This window comes from Thermobia domestica, chromosome 11, assembly GCF_964235325.1.
Source record: "Thermobia domestica chromosome 11, izTheDome1.hap1.1, whole genome shotgun sequence".
NCBI lineage: Eukaryota > Metazoa > Arthropoda > Insecta > Zygentoma > Lepismatidae > Thermobia > Thermobia domestica.
This window is the reverse complement of record NC_137464.1, coordinates 218,858,648-218,877,078: the sequence shown is the minus strand read 5'-3', so window position 1 is coordinate 218,877,078 and position 18,431 is coordinate 218,858,648. Positions and strand designations below refer to the sequence as shown.

The window sequence follows — 18,431 nt, the reverse complement described above, 5'->3', positions numbered from 1 at the left end:
GATTGAATGTTGTAGTATCCGACCTATCAATAGAATCTAAACTAGAGTCGGTTGACCAAAGAATTAGTCGAATTCAAACCGAAGTAGACAGTATTAAGGGGAATATTACTAAATTGCAAATCGCCAAGTCTGATATCTCCTATCCTTTTCCTGATGGCGATTCTCCAGGGAAAATTTTCCCAGAAACAAGTAACGTCCTCCCGGGTAAGAGTCAAGTGTTGCCTGATGCACGGGACACAGCAATGTATTGCCCCCCGCATCAGCCAACCTCGAAATCATGGTTGAGTAATTTTGATGTACCGATGCAGTCGAGTGTTGTGACTACAACAGTCACTAGCGTAAATGCTCACTCTACCTTTGGAATGGTACAATCGTACAGCGTGCTGCCAGGAGGGGAAAGGAGATGTGCCGGACCGTCGGTTACTACCGTGGTGGGTCCTAAGTTTGAACCTTACATGGTCAACACAAATTACAAAACCTCTCTTGGTCATATGGGAGCGTTCAGTTCAGTGACCACTCCGTCGGTGGCAAATCCGGTGACAACCCCAACTGCTCAGGATAACGCGTTGATTCCACTGGATTCTTTTCCTGCCCCGTATAGTATGAGCTCTAAAGTTTCCCTCCGGGATATTGAACGTTTTCCCACTTTCGATGGGAACATTACTAACGGGTTACCTCGAGTTTTCCTGCGGAGACTGCAGCAATATTTAGACATGTATAAACTTACTGATGGGGAACGCCTGCAGATAGTTGAAAAATGTTTGATCGCCGCTTCGGGCGCATGGTTTGCTTCGGTTAAATACCAAATCCGGACGTTTAGTGATTTTTTGATTCTTTTTAAAGAAGAATATTGTAATGAGCACATCGAACGGCTCCAAAAGAGAAACTTACAATCACTCCGGTATGATCGCTCCAAGTATGGGTCCCTCTTGGACTATGCTTGGAAAATTATCGAACTATATTATCAGATAGCTGAACATCCCTCTCAGGCTGAACTTGTAGATATTATAGTTAACGCTCTTCCACCCGATGAGTCCCGGGCCATAGCGTCCCACTTGTGCCAAACGGTGCGAGAAGTCACCTCACGTTTAGCTGCCTTGTGCGGCAAGGAAGTTGGTGGTCCACCAAAACGATACTTCGCCCGACAGGCAAAAATTCTAAAACCGATGAAGACGAAGGTAACGGCAAGTTGCCAGACAGATTTCCTGAGTTATACCCAAGCTGGATCTCGTTATCCTAGTGGGTATGGCTCAGAAAACAACAATAATGGCCGGCGACTATTTAGGAATCGGCCCATGTTCAACAATCGCCGGAGTTATCGTCCCTATGACCGTACCAACATGGCATCGAACCCGGATAGGGGCGATAACACCAGGAGGAATTTTAACAGGGCGTACGGAAGAAGGGAGAACGGTAATAGTCAGAATGATAGTAACAATAATGTAAATCGACCCCAGAATTCACTCCCTTCGCAAGTGCGTGGTAACGGTGAGCCTAGAACAATATTAAATGGCAGTGATAGACGGGAAACTGCGGCCTAATGTCATCAGATATACTAGTCGACGGCTGAAGCCTTACGAATTGTCTCTGTCGATTTCTCAGTTAGAACTTCTGTCCGTTCTATTGCTATATGAACACTACTGAAAAAAAAAAAAAAAGTATCGGAACTCACAATTTTCGAAATTTAAAGATTTTCAATTGTACAGAAGATAAACGTAGTGAATTACTTGCGCAATACCCCAAGTAGATATAATATACTGTCCTAGAGTGACTGGTAACGTTTGAATGGGATGAATGAGTGTGTTAACTTAACAAGCATCATTAGTTGGTATTCCCAATTAGCAAAATTTTGTTATTCTAACAAAATTTTGTTAATGGGCCGGGGAAAACTGTAATATACCATTACAGTTGAAAGTAATGGCAATTTTTTTTTACGCACCCTGTACCTAGTAATTTTTTTTTTAAATTCAATTTCGGTTTAGTTACACAATTTATTTACTCTCTCTACTTCGAATTAAATATAATGAACCCAAAGGTTTCGTTAGTAACCATATTCCCACTGTATAATATATTTATTTATATTTTGATTAAGTGTAAATCCCATTTCCGGATATATAACTTGAATAGTTACAAGGTTTACCATTCTGACGTCATACCGAAACATAGTTCCGTTATTGGATATAAATTTCCTTAATTTCAGACCAATGTAGATTTTGGCCAGGTACCTAATCTTTCCCTCACCCCCTCTCACTAGTCCATAGTCGCTTTCAGATCCGGTTATATCTGGATTTGCCAAATTTCTATTTGCTTTGTAATTTCCGCGGCTAACGTTTTCGTTCTGATTGGAGGAATTCTCCTACCTCTGGCTTTTTCGGCGCAATGTTATTAGAATAATAGAAGACACCTTACGAGACGCAGCTTATATTTTCGCCTACCTATCTGCGTTAAAAGAACTAGGATTTTAATAGAATTCAGGTAAAAATATGATTTAATTTCATAATTGAACACTGAAGGCTGTGTAGGAGCCCCCAAAACAGTGAAAAAAGCTACATTTTCCGTAAAGAAACAATAAGTTAGTGAAGCATCCAGTTCTGTTTTTCTAGGAAGCCATGTTTGCTGCCCAGCTATAATAGCAGAAGTGAAAGAGTGACTTTATTTTTTTTGTTATTCCAAATTCAATTAGGGATTAGGGACATTACGACCTGATTAGTGCATGTTGGTCGTGTATACAGTAAATGTGATTTATCATTATTTATTTCGTAATTGCATGTATGTAGTAGGTTTGATAGTACTGTAAATAATCATAATGGCAGCTTAAGTTAGTTCAAAAGGGCTCCTATCCCCTTTTCCAAATTGAACCAGTTCTAGCGGGGGAATGGGTTAGTTATTGTTCGTTTTAGGGCCTTTTCCCCTTTCAGGGGAAGGGTCCCTCCATAAACCTCGTTAAGGTGCCCCCCGGGCATCAATTTTTGGCAATCATTATGTAAACAATTGGTCAGGTCAATTGGACCTAGTGTTACTTTTCTCATTTTTGACCCCCTTTAAATTAAATAGAGCCGACTGTATATATCGACGAGGGAGTAATGTATTTTAAATTTAATGTGTTAGGTTATTTTCGTCAACATGCATGTAACTAAATGGTGCATGTTTAGTTTAGTTAGTTGTCTTTATGTATAGTACTAACAGTGGTGTATGTAGTTAGTAGTTTTGTGTGAGTGTGTGAATTTTCGATTTGGACAGTGTATAAATATGCTTTAATTTAGTACCATTTTGCTAACATAAATAAACCAGAGTAAATATTAAATTTCTGATTAATAAGTACAAGTATAGATTTCAGTACACGGTAAATTATGCCTCCACTACAGCGCCACAGCGTCCGGTTTCGGTACTCAATAGTTTGTTGACAGTACGACATCGCATGACTTAGTGATTTAGATTGTTTGATTTTGGACAGTTATTCTCAAATTACTTCCCGTGGACATGGTTTTCGGTTCGGATGAGTATACCTTCGTATAAAATAGCATGAGATCTTACTGTACTGAAAATTTTAGCTTGCTAGGTCCAGTAGTTAATGAATAATCCGCTGAAATAAAGAACACCTATTTTCTTAATAGAAGTAAAACCCATATGCTGTTACTGTTTGTTTAAAAATGTAGTATTAAATTCTTTTTCTCTCCCGTGGCTGTAGAAAATTCCATTGTTGCTTCAGTTTTATCAACAAATCAGAAATAGATTAATCGTTGACAATTTAACTTTCCGTAAATCCATGTATGATTTTTTTTTTAAACCTGCAAGGTAAATACAATTTGGGTGCTTCGAAATAAAGAGTACGTGGTTCGATGAATGTGATCGTGTGGTGGTTTGAGCGTGATAGATTGTGATAGTTATATATATATATATTTATTACTGCGTAATGTAAATATGTGTATGGCCTGCGTGAAAATGTACGAAATAGGGTGTTTATAAAATATTATTTCGTGCGGAAATTAGTAGATAATGAATGAATGTAATGAAATGTTAATAACATGATATATAATATGAATAAGATGATGACCCCTATAGTTAAATGGATAGGCCTAGTAAATTTTATATAGTGAAAATAGGAATATGTTTACGAAGAAAAGAAAATATCTCTCGCGTTTAGACTTCTACACCGGTGCATTCATCCAACCGAGTTTGCTACTTGGATAGTAAATTATAGTTGGGAATTGTGTGTTACTTTGCATTTATGTACCTCATAATAACAGCCCCAGATCTTAAGCCTTTCAATAGATAGAGTAGTATCATATGGGAATTACTTCTAAAGGTTGACAGAAATGATAATTAAGAAAACCAACTGCTATTTCCTGTGATCATCGAAAAGTACAGGTTTCGGTCAGTTGTACCTTTAACATTCATAGCCTCTCCGAGATTTTTTTTTTTTTGTTGCTTACCTTATTTATTTATTGTGCAGTGTTCATATAACTCAGTTCGGACTATCCGATTAAATTAACTGCTACTAAATTTAGCGTACCCGGATGTCGACCCCTAGTCCCCTTAAGTATTTTCGTTTCTTTTCTTAGTTTAATTAGATGAGGGAAATTAACGACATCCCAGGCTGTGGCGTGTCTGCGCGGGGTAGCCATCGGTGATGTTTGGGTTATTGAAGTCACCGATCCAAAATTCAGTTTATTTAATTTTTTTTTAATTTTGGCAAATCACTAATTAGGGATATCTTAGCTATTACTCTAATTTCATTACTATTCTGGAATCTTCTAGTTTCCAAGAGGTCGGATGATTTTTTTTTTCTTGAAATTCTAAATTAGCGCCTTCTCTAACCTTCCGGACGATTTCCGGGAACCTGCTGGTTTGGGCCGGATACGGGGATCGGATTTCAATCTTACAACCAAATTCTTGTGGGATTGGGATCTGATGGACACAGAACTTGCATCCTTGGCAGCAGGGCGTTCCTTGAGTCTACGTATTTGAGTAGACCACCCTTTTGGCATGTTAAGAATATTTTGGCTATGGATTTGTTGAGATAGAAATTCGACTTTCGTCTTTGTAGCGTTAGTTATTTCCCACTTAAGTCTTTGGCGCCACTATTTCTTCGTCTTCCTTCTTCTCTATCTCTCTCTGTCTTCATTACTTCGAGATTTTTTTTTTTAAATTTCAACCTCCCCCCCCCCCCGGTTTCTGAAACTCATGAAAATGTAAAATATTCCATATCATTTATTTCGATCGTATGTACTAACTGAGACATCGAGGGATGCAATTCGTGGAGGTATTGCAGCACATCTCAGGACCATTTTCGCGATATTCAATCCACCACTGGAGAAATTGACGGGAAGGTACACTATGCTTTCGGATTCCTAGAAACATTCGTTATTCATGGATCATACAAATTATATCCATTGACAACTGATTACTGGTTTTTATTTCTATTGATTGGTCATATAGTGTGTATGTATTATTAGTCTGGGCCCACTAGTTTCCAATAACATTGATTTTTTTTATATATACATCTATATATGTGCTTACATAGTTTTAAAAGTTACGTGCCTGCTCATTTTGTTGCATTTCCACCTCTTATGTCAACTATTTTTTATATATCTACGCGGATCTTTAGTAAATTGAAAATGATTATTGATTATCGGGTTTATACATATAAATTACAATGTTGCAACCTTATGAGGAAAAAAAAAAGTGAATTTTTGATAGTCAGGGTTTTTGTTTTTGTCTTTGAGCCAATAAAATATAAATATTTATAAAATATGAATACTTGTCGAATATGAACGGTTATGTAGGATTTAAACGTCGACGAAATACTACGATGGATATTAAAGTGAAATTTATTGTATTGAATAATATGAATATATATATATATACGAGTATGTATGTAATGGGCTCGGTATTTACCCTGGTTTTATTTAGGTTGCCATAGGTTTTTGACACCCGACCTTTACCAACTATTTGTGACATATAGCGTTACCGCGTATATTGTAATAAATTACATTTTGTTGAGTGGTTACTGATGTCTGTAACTATTAAAGTTGAATATAATGTTAAATACCGCATGTGAATAAAACAAGTAGCGGGTCGTAAGATAAATAAGAATAACCCTAATCCTTACCCAAATTTACTTTGCGAGTGAAATTAGCAACCTACGAAACAGTGCGCCTCTCCAACGACTTTTTCCATCAGTAAAACATGGAACAAATCCTTCCCCTACGATCGGACACCAAACTATTCAGTATCTAGAATTTTTGACTACAAGATCTATACTAGGGAAAAATTTAGTGATCTTAAATTCAACGAACTAAAATCTGTTTAATAAGTTAATGAGAATACCGGAATATGGAAATATGTTCCCAATATCTGTGACTGGATTTGATAAGTTTTCCTTAATATTGACAAACTTTGAAATTTTAGATAAAGTGCGTCGAGTGACGAAATGAGAAATATAGATATACATATATGTGATATGAAGCAATTAGTTGCCTATAGTTAAGACAAAAACAATTGAATACTCTCACGGACACAAACCACAGTGCATAAAGAGAGTTGAAAAGAAAGAAAAAAAAAAGGAGCTATTATCGACGTGAGAACAAAGACTCATAAAACAGTCGATACGTCTCCTATTGAGACAAAGACTCAATAAAATATTACTAAAGTGTTTTTTTTTAAGAATGATTAACCAATTATATATATATATATATATATATATATATATTTTTTTTTTTATTTTTTCTTTCTTTTTCCGCAACGATATATATAGATTCATTACACTGAATCCTAAATGTATTGATCTTTGAATTTTTTTTTATTTTTTGTCTTTCATTTTTTTTCTTTTCCTTTTGTCAAATTCTCTTTTATGTAATGCAACTTTTAATATATATATAGGAAGAGAAATGTGTTATTTGGTCTTGATAAAATTAGCGAATTTCTATGCATGTTAATGAAACATTCTTTCCATGTATTAAATTTTTTCCCTGTTATGTCCAACTAATTTTGCTTTTATTGAAATGTAATAAATGTATATAGTAATGTAGTTAGGTTAGTTTAATTTAACTAAATACAACCCGAAGTATACATTGTCCTGTATGAATGTGTGTGTGAGTGAAATGTAGGTTTAGTATTAAGTGCATCCATTATTTTGACATATATGTGTGATTTAATATAATTAATGGTAGTTATCAATTAAACTCATTGAATGTTAATACTAACTTAAGTTGGCTCTATGAAGGAAGTAAAAAGGACTGAAGTAGCCTGAACGAATGATCATCATGAGAGAACTGTGAAAGTCAAAATCTTCGACACATATGTGATACTCTGATTTTTTTTTTTTTCCTGTGGTCGTTTCTAACATGCCATCAACTTCGTCGTTCATTTTTCAAATATTGAGTATTAGTCTAGAACTTCTGGAAATATTGAAAAAACGGTAAACTTAAACTTTCTCATCTATCTCCGAGCTAGATTGGGATAATTTGGTAGTTTGGGTTAAATGGATCTAGATCGGGGATGTATGGGTTAACATGTGTCTACCGTTGATCACCTTAATACCAGACATTCACCCAATAGCTATTGGAAATGATCACAATTAGATAATTATTCACTTTCCTTTACCATATTCCTTAAAATATCTAGTAACAGCTTCCCCTTTATCACCTTCTTACTTTACATCTTTCCTCTTCTATCTTCTTTTTCTTTTCTTCATCTTCTTCTTCTATTTTTAATAAAACTGGAAGGGGGGTCGTGACTGGGAATTCTATATGTAATAAACACGGTCATGTATTTATTTATTTTATTTTATTTTCTTTAGAAGTCCGATAAAAAGTTTTCTCGTTTCGATCGAACCTAGTATGTTCGAAATTAAGAAATGGAAATTATATTCCAATGTAATTAGGCATAAGCTGATAGCTTCATGAACATCCCCACCAGGGGTGAAGGGTTCCCACTCACGACTTATTCTGTGCATCACTTTTGTTGCAGATTTTTTTTTTTTTCAATCAGTTTTAGATTGACGAGCGGTGACAGGATTCGTTGTTATGGCAACAGTGGTTTCTATGACAACGGCCCCTTTTTCCAGTTTTAGACTACGTCACTCGTGCTAGTAATACAATTGAGTTCTCGCGAGGCTACATGGTAGAGTTATCAGAGAAACTCTGAAGTGTCATTTATATCCAACTTACAAAGAAGGAAATTAAATAAAATGGTCCACAATCACAGATATTATGTATGTTCAGCGTAATTCAGAGACGTTTTCACGTGCGATTTCAGACGTAGTTATAATTTGACTAACGTTGGATGTTAATATCCACAATTTAAAACCATATTCTTTATATTATTTGCATTACAAGATGCCACCAAACAGTTTTCCACAGGATTGTTCAAAGATTCAAACCTCATTTGCAGAAATCATACTAAAAGAGAATATCCTAGAAGTTATCATTCAGCTGATTTCCACTGAAATATTAAGTACTAAGATTGTATTTTTAAAATTCTTACCTATCTTCTTTTCTCCCAATATGTTTTTTAAAAAAACACAGCAGAATAGTGTAGGCTTATCTGTTTCAATATACTTGTTTCTGTCCATTCCAGTCCAAAACATGTCCAGTGTGTTTCTGAAAACGTAAATTTTTTCATCACGTGTTAGTGAAACTCTTAATACGACGCTGAGAGTAATTCTAAGGAGAGCTCATTATGTTTACACAAAATCAAAGTGTACATGAATCTCTTGGTAAGCTTAGGTATCATGTCGATTTTTCACGACTGTATATTATGAGAATGAATAATGGAATAACACTGTTTGTAAGTACTTATATCTGAAACACTGTTCAGTACTTCATTCCACAGTCCTCACAATTAAAATGAATTGTCACTTAATGAATGCAACACTAGGTGAAATCCTATGTAGAGGACACTAAACGCTATACATGAAGTGCTAGCTCAATTCAACCATGGAGTTGCCTAACTAGTACGTTTTATTGCAATAAGAACGAAATGAGTGTTTTTTATAATTGCATTTGTTTCGTATGCTTCTTTAATATTTCAATCTGCAAATGAAAAGTACATGTGGTTTCCGTAGTGTAGTGGTTATCACGTGCGCCTCACACGCGCAAGGTCCCCGGTTCGATCCCGGGCGGAAAGAAATTTCGGTATTTTATAAGTCTTACATATTTTTCATGACAATTTCCTTTTAAATTTTGTCTGAATAATGTAGGCTTTGGGTTATTAGTATATGTTTATACAGTATACGCTACAAGAATTGTATTATCACGTCATTAGTAGACATTTAAATTTAGAATACTATTGTCCAATGTAGTGTTTATTATGTGCAACAAGATGCCATTTGAAAACTTCAACAATCTTATTTCTTACGTTGTAAGAACTGTTGAAGGATAAAAGCAAGAAAATTAAAATAGTAATCAGAATAAATTTCCCTTATGATATAAAATAAAATGATAAATCATATGGAACATGAAGATTAAAATAAATAACATGATGATGGTGAATATATATTGGAGAGAGCTTGTTTTCACTTCCAATGTTATTGATTTTGTAAAAGTCGGTGTTAGTTTTGTCAATTGCGTCTATGCTTAGATTTTAGTATCATGCGAAAATGGGGATAATTCAATAGAAGCTGGTAATACAGTATCACTGGAGTAAGAATATATATCGTAAAGTTATACAGAAATAATGGTAATTCGAAAGTTGCTAAGTTAAGTTCTGGAAGAAACGAGAAACTTAAAATAGGAGAAATTGTTGACAAAATTTTCCGGCACCGGGAATCGAACCCGGGCCTCCTGGGTGAGAGCCAGGTATCCTAGCCACTTTTTTTCATTTTCTTTATTACAGTAGAGTTACATATAAATCATAAAGTACAGTCAGATTACATGAGTATCAGAGAACAGTTCCTTGTTTTCTATTAGTAGAGTGACAGAGATCAGAATACACGATTACATAGTGGTAGAACGTCCAAGGTCAGGGCGTTAGTTATAAGCTTGAACAAGAGCTACATCGAGGAAATGTTCAAATAGGGTTTTTCGTCTGGTTGGTGGAAAATGTCTATATCTGGTATACAAGTAATCCTGGTATTCGGTGATACGGCGTAACTCAGGAGTAAAGATATAATGAACAGTACTCGATATTAACCACAGCACTGAGTTGTGTTTAGCGCTGGGAAAGAGACGGAAATCAGGAAATAAGACGAGATCACTGGTAACAGAAGCTGGCACTGTACGGCAAATAGTACTGATCATTCGTTGAAACTTCGCCCAAATATGAGCTGCATTACAACAAATTGTTAATCGATGGTCCAAGTCATCGACACGACCACATTTGATACAAAGAGCACTGTCACTGAAATGTAAGCGATGTCGTTTAGCACGAGTGTCCACAAGGTCGTTCACCACAGCGTACCAACTCGAGATTGTCGGTCCAGAAAGGTGAGAGGCAAAGATATTACTCCATACTCTCGTCCATTGTCGTGCGGGGTGCTTTTCGTAGAGGCGATGAGGAGGGAGAGAAAGTTGGCTAAGTAAATACTGGTACAAGTCTTTCACTGAACTAGGCAACGCAGCCGTCAGACTGGCAGTCATATAAGCATAGGAACAAATAACATCACTATAATACCAATAAACATCAGGAATATGGCAGACATTAAGGGGAAATGTATATGAGACAGTGTCATGACAGTAAGAAAGAAGGGCATGGCTGATTCCCGTAAGGCTGGTTGTAAGGCTCTGGAAGCCTCGGAACAGAAACAAAGCCCGAGCTTTTAGACCGACGTGGATAAGGTTGAGACCACCAGCTTTTGGTGAGAGGCATGTGAAGGGATACTTAACTCTAAAGACGTGACCATGCCAAAGAAACCAATTAACAACACTCGTAATGCGTTGAGCACGAGTGTTGTTAATTGGCTTTCTTTGAGCACTGGTCACAGCTCCATTTAGAGCTTAAGTATTCAGAAAGTATATCCGAGACAATAAGCACAGCTGGCGTGAACGATGAGACTGGAGAATATGCCGGATGCTGTTTACGAGTATCTTATAGTTCACATGGACTGTTTCAGAAATGGTAGAGGAAAATGTGATGCCCAAGATTTTTAACTGAGGCACTACATTAGTGATAAGTGGATACTCAGAAGAAGCTTGTGTGCCAAGAACCAAAAGCTTAGTTTTCGACTGATTGATCTGAGCGCCAGATAATGCGGTGTATTCCATCAAACAGGTATCAAGGGTGCGAATATCACTGCAATCGTGGATGAAAACTGTCACATCATCAGCATAACTGCAGACTCGTAAGGTATGACCATGAAGGGAAAGGCCGGAGAGACGAGCATGAATACTATAAAGAAGAGGGCAAAGAGAAATGGCAAACAAGCTCATACTCAAGGGGCACCCTTGACGCACACTTCGTTTGACACGCACAGGCTCAGTAAGAAATCCATTGATTTTAAGTTTACTTTGAGCATTGTCGTACAAGATACGAATCCAGCGAATGAACTGCTCCCCGAGACCTAAGGTGGAGAGTATACGCCACAAGTAATCATGGCGGACGCGGTCAAAGGCTTGATGGAAATCAAGTGACAGGAGAGCATGACAGGCAGAAGAGTCTTCAAGGGTAGCAATAACGTCACGAATGCACTGTAAAAGATGGTAGATCTTCTTGTTTTCAACACACGCATATTGGTGAGGACCCACTAACTTGGCTAAATAGGGGCGTAAGCGGTTGTTCAAGCAGCGAGCGAGAATCTTGTAGTCAAAGTTCAGCAAGGTGATTGGCCGGTAATGGGAAACGGTAGTAGGATGTGATTGCTTCGGTAAAAAGATAGTCACGCCAGCCGCTTTATACGGGGTCCTTGCAGCAGGAGCAAAATGTTCGTTCACTATAGCAGTTAAGGTATCACCAATAAGTGGAAAGAAACGTTTGTACCACTCAGCCGGAAGGCCATCAATTCCAGGAGATTTTCCAGACGAAGCACTCATAATTGCGGTTTGCACCTCTTCTTTGGTGAATGGAGTTTCCAGTGATTGCGCTTCACGTTGATCGAGCACACATGGGAGGCGATCTAAGAAGGAAGATTGTATGTCAACGGTGTCCGATGTGCCATATAAGGTGGAGTAATAGGTGTAAAAAATCCGCTTAATACCTGCAAAGGTATGGTGGATGTTGCCTTCGTCATCCTTGATGTTCTCAATATATTTGCGTGTACCTCGTTTATATTCTGCCAAGACATGGTAGAGCGACGGTTCTTCTTGAGGGTCGAGGACTGTAGATTTGCTGCGGATTTTCGTTCCGTCCATGCGACGGCGGGTCAGACACAACAATTTAGCTTGATACTGCTTCATGAGAGGTAAGGCAGAAGGGTTATGGAGAACAGCACTTTTAGCATCAGCCAAACAACGATAGTAGAAATGGAAAAGAGTTCGGTGATCACGCTCCCGCTCAGCACAATACCAGCGACAAAAGCTGGCAACACGTGGTTTGAGATATTGATACCACCAATCAGTAACAGTCCGAAAATGTCTCTGCTGGGTTAACCACTTCGTCCACTTGGTTATAAAAGATTCGCAAAATTCGTGATCCTCAAGAAGAGAAGTATTAAAATGCCAATAACCAGGCCCGCGTTCAACCTTGACATCAGGTATACGCAAGGTAACAATATAAGCACAATGATCAGAAAATATGGTAGGCACAATTTCAGCGTCAAATATGTTGCGAATCAGCATGGGACACATGTACATGCGGTCGATGCGAGAAGCACTGTTACGGCTAACATAAGTAAAGGTTTGGTGACGTGGAGAGGTAGACAGCCAGCTATCTTGGAGATGAAGACCTTGTGTTAACTCCTGCAGGGTCGGACTATAATTAAACCCCGGAGACTGGTCTCCAGGATTTAAAACACAGTTAAAATCACCAGCAAGAAGAACCATGTCACTGTTGGGGAGAATGCAGGAAGCCACATCAGATGCAAAGAAATTGTTACGAGCCACACGTGCCTGAGAGCCACTAGGAGCATACAGATTGAGAAGGTGAATATTACCGAGCCGACCACTGATAATACGGCCAGTTGGGTGTAGTAAGATAGGGGAAAACTGAACATGATGCTGAGCAACAATTGCCGTTCCAGTGCCAGTGACAGTAAAATTATTGTAAACAGTAAAATTAGGACCAAGGTCTAACACTTCCAATCCAACTTCTTGCAATAATGCTATATCAATATGTGCTTGTTGTAAAAAGTCACGCAGCGAGAATAGCTTGGTATTACTATGTAAATTATTAATATTAATAGTGGCAATCTTCAATGTCATTGAAAAAAGAAGGAACCATACATAGAAATGAGAAGTGTGCATGACAGGCACGCTCACATCACAGAACTTTCAAATATTCACTAAAAACAAGGGCGGAGCACAGAGATTAAAAAAAAAGGAAAACAATAACACATTTGTCACAATTCGCACTTAGCACCAGCACTGCAATACACACACAAAAAAAAGCAAACATCAGTATCAAGAAATGTGCCAAAGGAAACCAGGATTACCTATAAATATTATAGCATCAGAGTTGATTCTGCGAGGAATCATCTGGTTGAGAGTCAACAGCAGCAGGGACAATTGGAATATCAACGTCAGGAAGGATCTCAGCCTCTTCTTTATTTTTCTTGAACAGTTTGTCACTGAGGTCTTGGCGTCTCGAACGTTTAATTCGAGACCGTTCGCCAGTACCAGAAGCAGAAGTAGGAGAGTTCACACTAGCGCCCACGACTGGAGGTTCCACAACGAGAGGAGAAGGATCAGTATTAACAGTGGAAGGTGACAAATCGTTCTCACCATCGACACTTTCTGGGTTGCCAGGTCCGAGCACGCAGGAAACCACAGAGACCGCCGGCGCCATAGAGCTGGTAGAAATTGGCAAAACATTCACAGAAGGGAGAGTTCGTGCAATGAACGCACTATCACTGGTCGTCATACCTGTGGTGGGTAAAGCCGAAGAAATCGCAGGGGCCAATCGGACGTCGGGAGTTGACGCCGCTGTAGCAGAAGTATGCGGAGAATCACTGACGACCAAAGATGACAAGGATGAGGAGACTATCGGTGGACGATCAGCGACAGATGTTGAGAAGCTGCGCTGTGCGACAGACGGAACTGAAGAAACATCATCCGGAGGGATGGCAACAGAGGGGAGAGGGGGGTAGTCGCTATCCTGAAGACGAGGTGCATGGTGCTCATGAAGATTATCTGTTGTTTGAGGAACATTACTGTCCATGGAGATCTGATGGGACTGAGGTGCCTCAGACTGCAATAGGTTGGGAACCCGATCCTGAGACGTCACTGGTAGGCTGGAGAAGTGAGGAACAAAAGAATTCACTGCAGCATCCAAACTAGTAGTAGAAGGGACCAATTTACCCGCATAACTATTAGAGCTGCGAGGTGCGTTATTGGGACGTTGGGGACATTTTGAATGTAAATGCTGGGTACTGTGACACCGTATGCAAGTTTTCTCCTGGCCAGGATAAGTGACCCAGTAACGGTGCTGTTGAATCAGTACGAATGATGGAATCGATTTCTTTAATTCCATTCGTAATAATTTCCTCCCAGTTCGAATTTGGTAAACATGGTCACTAGAATATAGTTCATCATGAATATTATAAATAGTACCATACTGACTCATTACATCCTTAATGGTGTCATTGGAGAGTTCCATAGGAATTACATGTAAGCGCACAGTAACAACCTGAGTATCAGCCCAAGAAATCCGTATATCATATGTGCCTGAGGGATCAGTAAATTGAACTACACCACTAGTGTCATTCAAAACTTGTTCACATAACGCGAGAGACGAAAGTTTGAGGAACACACACTTACGGTAAATATCCAGTTCAAGACTCAAAACCTGTTCAACAGGAAAGGCAAAACGATCATATAACCATTCATGAATTGTCAGAGAGGTAGGCCGCTGGCTAACCGCTCCGAAATCAAATTTCAATGTATTCACTCGACGTGTAGACATATTCCAGTTATTCGCAGTCACGAACCAAGGGGAAAAAAAAAACACACCAAAACTGTCCCGCCGAAAGATCCACAAAAAGTATAGTGAAAAAAAAACACGAAAAAAAGAAAAAAATGCTTCACTTAATGGGTGAGTTTGACTCAGTTCACACAACACAAGCGTAGCAGCAGAGAGCACAGAGAACGTGTTTACTCGACAACGTTCACACCCTAAAAAGGTTCCCATGCCGGGAATCGAACCCGGGCCTCCTGGGTGAAAGCCAGGTATCCTAGCCACTAGACCATGCCGGATATGTTGGTTACACTGTACAATAGAATATTTCAAATTTTGGATTTGCACATTGAATTGCTATTCATTGGTTGGTTATCATACCTCCAATTTATTAGAATCAATAGGTAGTAAACTGAAGTGTACATAGTCCAGATGGAATTCTGCTCGGATAAGTAAATTTTGCGTTTTATTGAACGAAATTAAGAAAATGATTATGCGGTATGCTAGTTTTTATAATAAATTATATTACATTGGGATCATTTTAGCGAACATTCCACATTAAAACTTGATTTCAATACAGCTCAGAAGCTATGAAGATACACGAGAATATAGATGTGTTGAAACAGCTTGTCTTTTCAGCAGAGCATAGAATTCACGAGACTTCTACAAAATATTGTCAATTTAATAGAAATAAGTGAAATTCAAGTACATCCGATGTATGAAATGGCGAGAGCAGCACGAGGGATATTGGTAGAGGTGGATTGAGGCAAACTCCGTGCAGGGAATGATATTTTAACATGGGTCTCTGTTATTCGAAAATAGACCAAATCTTTTACGCTGCATTATATTACAAGGACAAACTATAGTTTTTCATTCTTTGTTTATCCTTGTTTTTATGTTGACTCTGACTATTGCAACAAATTTTAGTTCAATGACAAATATTCTATTGAGAATGAGGAAGGAAATGTCCAAGGTGGAATGGAAAATGTCCAAAGTGGTACGTTTCGTTATACAAAACTCTCAGCATATCACTTCGCTGAAGAGGACAAGGTGTCAAAAGGAGATCCCCAGCGACATGTCTTCCCGAGCAGTGAAGTGAATGGCCACCCCAGACCGTAGTGCGACTTCGGTCAAAATAACAGGGGGAAACTCAAACAGATCTTCCTCCCACACCTCGTGCAGACAATTTAATCCACCATAACTTAGAAAACATGAACACAGACGCCCAGGTTACACGTGGGAAACTCCTGATAAGCGACCATAACGCTTTTGCTTGACGCGAATTGTACCGCGATCACGTACCATGGACTATTGATGACTACAAACGTAGGACATGATCAGACAAATCATGTTTTGTGCTATTTCAATCCACGATCCGTGTGGGCGAACAAAGAAGTGTGTGGTTAGCAATATCTCGCCTAATATTGAAATATAACGGCGGTTGGTTGATCCAATGAGCTGCAATATCGTGGCTTTGAGTTGGTATTTTGCGGCCACTGCCCGTTATTCTGTCATGCCTTTAGAGTATCATATACGTGTTATGGTCAACGGTTTGTTTCCGATCAACGTAGTCGAGAATGATAATGCTCAGAGACATGACTGCAGGCGTTGTGTCATGGTTTAGGAAAATTAAGATGATGCTAAAGGCCTCCGTTGGTCCTCTTATTGTCCAGAAATGACCGTAACTGAGTATGTGTAGTTCGTCTTGGAGACAGGATTTGAAAGAAGTTTTAGCCTCGAGTTTTGCCACAGAACTGAGTTATAAAGTGAACAAGAAGTCGTGAGATATTCCTCTTGCTAATCCCATGAACCATCTGGTTGTATTCTATGCTACACCATAGCTGTTCTGAACACCAAAGAGGTCCAACGCCATATCAAACAGGTAAGGATTTTTTTTAAATTTTCCATTCAATTGATGAGTCGGACTACGTCACTTGTGCTAGTAATACAATTGAGTTCTCGCGAGGCTATATGGTAGAGTTATCAGAGAAACTCTGAAGTGTCATTTATATCCAACTTACAAAGAAGGAAATTAAATAAAATGGTCCACAATCACAGATATTATGTATGTTCAGCGTAATTCAGAGACGTTTTCACGTGCGATTTCAGACGTAGTTATAATTTGACTAACGTTGGATGTTAATATCCACAATTTAAAACCATATTCTTTATATTATTTGCATTACAAGATGCCACCAAACAGTTTTCCACAGGATTGTTCAAAGATTCAAACCTCATTTGCAGAAATCATACTAGGAGAGAATATCCTAGAAGTTATCATTCAGCTGATTTCCACTGAAATATTAAGTACTAAGATTGTATTTTTAAAATTCTTACCTATCTTCTTTTCTCCCAATATGTTTTTTAAAAAAACACAGCAGAATAGTGTAGGCTTATCTGTTTCAATATACTTGTTTCTGTCCATTCCAGTCCAAAACATGTCCAGTGTGTTTCTGAAAACGTAAATTTTTTCATCACGTGTTAGTGAAACTCTTAATACGACGCTGAGAGTAATTCTAAGGAGAGCTCATTATGTTTACACAAAATCAAAGTGTACATGAATCTCGTGGTAAGCTTAGGTATCATGTCGATTTTTCACGACTGTATATTATGAGAATGAATAATGGAATAACACTGTTTGTAAGTACTTATATCTGAAACACTGTTCAGTACTTCATTCCACAGTCCTCACAATTAAAATGAATTGTCACTTAATGAATGCAACACTAGGTGAAATCCTATGTAGAGGACACTAAACGCTATACATGAAGTGGTAGCTCAATTCAACCATGGAGTTGCCTAACTAGTACGTTTTATTGCAATAAGAACGAAATGAGTGTTTTTTATAATTGCATTTGTTTCGTATGCTTCTTTAATATTTCAATCTGCAAATGAGAAGTACATGTGGTTTCCGTAGTGTAGTGGTTATCACGTGCGCCTCACACGCGCAAGGTCCCCGGTTCGATCCCGGGCGGAAACAAGTTTCGGTATTTTATAAGTCTTACAAATTTTTCATGACAATTTCCTTTTAAATTTTGTCTGAATAATGTAGGCTTTGGGTTATTAGTATATGTTTATACAGTATACGCTACAAGAATTGTATTATCACGTCATTAGTAGACATTTAAATTTAGAATACTATTGTCCAATGTAGTGTTTATTATGTGCAACAAGATGCCATTTGAAAACTTCAACAATCTTATTTCTTACGTTGTAAGAACTGTTGAAGGATAAAAGCAAGAAAATTAAAATAGTAATCAGAATAAATTTCCCTTATGATATAAAATAAAATGATAAATCATATGGAACATGAAGATTAAAATAAATAACATGATGATGGTGAATATATATTGGAGAGAGCTTGTTTTCACTTCCAATGTTATTGATCTTGTAAAAGTCGGTGTTAGTTTTGTCAATTGGGTCTATGCTTAGATTTTAGTATCATG

The 18,431-nt window shown here is 38.0% G+C and overlaps 3 non-coding genes across 3 annotated transcripts; 2 read left to right on the top strand and 1 right to left on the bottom strand.

The window, feature by feature from the left end:
• Nucleotides 1-9,057: 9,057 nt before the first annotated feature.
• Nucleotides 9,058-9,130, top strand: TRNAV-CAC (transfer RNA valine (anticodon CAC)). Its single transcript has one exon. It is a non-coding gene; the product is annotated as a tRNA-Val (tRNA).
• A 6,082-nt stretch (nt 9,131-15,212) lies between these two features.
• TRNAE-UUC (transfer RNA glutamic acid (anticodon UUC)) lies at nt 15,213-15,284 on the bottom strand. The gene has a single exon. It is a non-coding gene; the product is annotated as a tRNA-Glu (tRNA).
• Nucleotides 15,285-17,892: 2,608 nt separating this feature from the next.
• On the top strand, nt 17,893-17,965 carry TRNAV-CAC (transfer RNA valine (anticodon CAC)). The gene has a single exon. It is a non-coding gene; the product is annotated as a tRNA-Val (tRNA).
• The last annotated feature ends 466 nt before the right edge of the window (nt 17,966-18,431 follow it).